The sequence below is a fragment of the Metopolophium dirhodum genome, chromosome 1 (assembly GCF_019925205.1).
Source record: "Metopolophium dirhodum isolate CAU chromosome 1, ASM1992520v1, whole genome shotgun sequence".
NCBI lineage: Eukaryota > Metazoa > Arthropoda > Insecta > Hemiptera > Aphididae > Metopolophium > Metopolophium dirhodum.
The window spans coordinates 126,903,095-126,907,021 of record NC_083560.1 but is presented as its reverse complement, the minus strand read 5'-3'; the positions used below and the strand labels follow the sequence as shown (position 1 = coordinate 126,907,021).

Below are 3,927 nucleotides of genomic sequence, written 5' to 3'. Positions count from 1 at the left end.
TTTTTGTTGCTTATTATTTTTTCTTAATTCATATTATCAACATAATAAAAAAGGTGGGCAAGTGGGTGCCACTCTGCTGTACAGTAGCTTACAAGTGGGTCACTGTAATGCATGGTGTTAAATTTGAATTCAATGATATAGGTAATATCGTTGTATAAGAAAACGTTTCTGAGCGAAGACGGTCAGTCAGCCTATGATATTACTAAGTATATTTGATGATACTATTGTGAATTAAGTTATTTATATATAACCTATTTATGTAGAACCTTGATTTAAATTTTCAATCCTTAGATATAAAAGTTGAACATTTTATAAATTTTTAACTACAAAATAATTATTAAATTTTTTCAAAAATCGAACTTTAAATGCTCATAAAAAAAGTTGTGCTTAAGTATTTTTAATATTTTTTAACTGCTATTGTAACAATATATGAGGAGCCTTGTATTTTCACGCATTTTTACACAACAAATAAAATTGAGTTGACAATAATAGAAAAAAAAACTAAACAAATTGAAATTTGAAATTGTCTGTAAACAGCTCAAACCAAGTCGAAATATTTTTAAAATGTTATGGTGTATGGAAAATGAGAATTTAAACATTCAGTCAAATTTTCATGTATTTACAGTCATTTGTTTTTGAACGCTACATGATAAATTGAGTGAATATCCAATGTTGTAAAAATATAAACTTTAAACGTTCATAAAAATGTAATATGACTTTTGGCTAGATTTTTTTGTTGATAAAGATAGAAAAACTTATAAGAAATCTTGTCTTAAATTTTCAAATCTTAGATTTAAAAAAAAAAAATTTTATTCATTTTTAACTCAAAATAATTTGCACATTTTCGTGATTTTTAATTGTTTTGTCAACATATAAACTTTAAATGGTGATAAAAAAACGGGATTTTTAATATTTTTCAAATTTTAATGTAACAATATAATTTTTTTTTTTTTTATTTTTATTAAAGGCTTCAACAGCTAGGTCATTAGCCTGTGGTTGTGGTTACATTATCGTTAATTAGTGAATATACAAATAAATAACTAAATTCTAAATTAATTTTACATTACAATTGTGGTATATATGGATTTTACAGTGATATTGTATAATTACATTATATTTTTAGCAGTGTAGTTCTATCTTTACATTAAATTTTTGTGTCAATGCCGATGGATTTGAAGAAGGTATGGATCAAGTGCGTGTTGTGTTCTCCTAGAATATATTATTAAGAGTCTTGTATTAAATTTTCAAGCTTTTTTGTCCAACAAATAAAATTTTATTGATATTCATGAAAAAAAAAACTAAAAAAATTGGTAACTGAAAATGTCCATTTACAGTTCAAAACCAATCAAAATATTTAAATTTTATCGTGTATAGAAAATGCTAATTTAAACAACCAGTGAAAATGTCATGTTTCTTGGTTTTTCTCGGTGTTTTTAAAAACTACTAGGAATTTAAAATTTTGACCTACTAAAATGTACCAAGTAGATTCACTTTCCCATCGAACAAGATACTGAAGCATTATTTCGACTACCTGACTTATCGTGTACACAGACACAAATAAAACATACATCATTGTAAAATCAATACATTCATCGCTCCGCTCAGAACACAGATATATCCATAGTATACGATCTAAGATTATAGGATATAATCAAGGTGTATCAATACACGTTGGATATAATATAATATCTGTGGCTCAGAATCTAAAATTTATATGATAAACTGATAACACTGATGACAGATAATAAAATATATAAGTTTTTGGTGCTGTAATCGACATTCGACTATTTATAACGATCTCGAGGACATTAACAATCTGCCGCCAACCACAATTTATTTGTGTGATGATAACAGACAAATGATAACAGTAAACTGTAAACTAAGTTCCCTACACAGTAGTACAGTACTGCAGAACGTGACATAAAAATTTGCTGAGCAAATACTTCAAATGATATGTAAGTATTTATTTAAAGTATTTAAACATTTGGCGGCACGCGCTCTCGAATCTTGATTTTCTTCCAAGACCCTTAAAGATCATTATTCATTAAAGAATATTAAATGATCAATATATTTTGTAGGTAAAGCTTTGCCAATGTCGACAACGATGCTGCTCTCTGTAAAATAAGTAGGTATAGTACTTATCCTATAATCTGTTCAGTTTATTGCCAAATTGTCGATTGAATATAATATTTATTCTAAATATACATTTTAATATTTTATCACTGTTTTAACAGTCATCAATTGTTGTTTCACCAATTCCAACGACAATCTGGTTACTCAAGTTCCACTGTGCTGATGTATATCTGTGTTTGCCAGACAAGAATCCAACTAACAATGACTTAGTAAGAAATAGAGTGTTTGATTTGTAGATTTTATAGACTGCTAAAGTGTACATCCACTTCAAGACCGTATCCTCATTACTGAAATAAAACTGAACTATTTGTAACAATTACTATGTTTACAGTGTACTTACCTGCAAGGCGGAATTGTGTTCTTGTTTTTTTTTTTGCCATCTAAAGACCATCTACATTGAAGCCGCATGAAAATACTAATTGTCAATTTGAAGATTGAAGTAAATTTGAAAATTGAAGTAAAATCTATTTTGAAACTTTTTTTATTATAATACTAATTTGCATTAATAATTTGCAGGGCCTGAAGACTTGTTGTTTTGGATTTAAACTTGCTTTAAAAAAGGAAAAGAAAAAACACCTAATTACTAAGAGGTCAAGACAATCGTGTTGACCACCATCAATAAACTGAAGATGTTACAGCATCGAGAAATCAAGCAAGTGATGCGTAGTGTTGGTAAGATATTCAGGAACAGTGCAGAGTTATTAATACCATTATTGGGGCAATTAGAGTCTATTCTAAAACTCGAGGGAGGGACAACTCTGTCAACTGTATACCTTAAAAAGTACTTAAACACTGACGGTTGAATACCAATCATAGTTTTTTGTAATGGTACAACAGACAAGCATATAATAACCCGATTACAATTTGATAAAAAAAAAAATTTTGCATATCACTTATAGTGATTACAACGATAATTATTTCAATTAAAAACTTCTTGACATAACAGAATCTCATCCAAAAAACAGGAGAATGCTAAATTTAATGGAAACTCATGATCTAATTTGTTTAGTAAACCATAAAATCCATAGTCACGACCCAATAGCCGATGTTACTATTATCAAATGCATATTTAACTACATTATAAAGGATATGGGACCAATACAATTAGATAAACTATGTAAGACGAATCTAAATTAAAATATATGTTCTAATTAAAGAATTTAAGTTAAATAGTTTAGACTATACCTATAACTGGGAGCCAGAGGGTTCAATGAGATTCTTCACATTTGAATAGACATGCTTTAGTTAGAAAATTAAACTTTAAAAAACAATAAAAGTAAACTAAATAAATAACAATAAAATTAAACTTTAAATAACAATAATTATTTATTTAACACGTTGACGATGTAGGGAGTCACTGGTGACACCCAAATAGTTTTTTTTTCTAAACGGTGGGTGTCACCGGTGACTCCCATATAATTTGTCACTTCAGTCAACTTCCCAATTTGAAAATGCAATTATATTGTAAGTTAAGGTATTTTTCCATTCCATTATTTGTAGACGAGGGTGTCACCGGTGACACCCGCAAATATTATTACAGAAATGTGTTCACCTCAGTCAGACAAATCGACTGATACCAAAATTGTCTACTAGGTGTCGCTACAAGTGGATTTTTTACCATTTTAATTTTATAAACAGTATGAACAGAACAGCAAAAACGGCGCTCGTCGCCAACGTGTTAAATGATAATTTAAATAAATAGAGCGGCATATGTATCAGACCAATAGATTACAAGATAGATATGCAAATATGTAATAATGTATATATATATATATATATATGAAAAAAAAATAT

General features: G+C 28.3%; 1 long non-coding RNA gene across 1 annotated transcript; it reads left to right on the top strand.

Moving 5' to 3' along the window:
- The first annotated feature begins 1,755 nt into the window (after window positions 1–1,755).
- Window positions 1,756–3,906, top strand: LOC132936560 (uncharacterized). The gene is made up of 5 exons (XR_009663479.1): window positions 1,756–1,955; window positions 2,079–2,125; window positions 2,235–2,342; window positions 2,465–2,590; window positions 2,650–3,906. It is a non-coding gene; the product is annotated as an uncharacterized LOC132936560 (long non-coding RNA).
- Window positions 3,907–3,927: the final 21 nt, after the last annotated feature.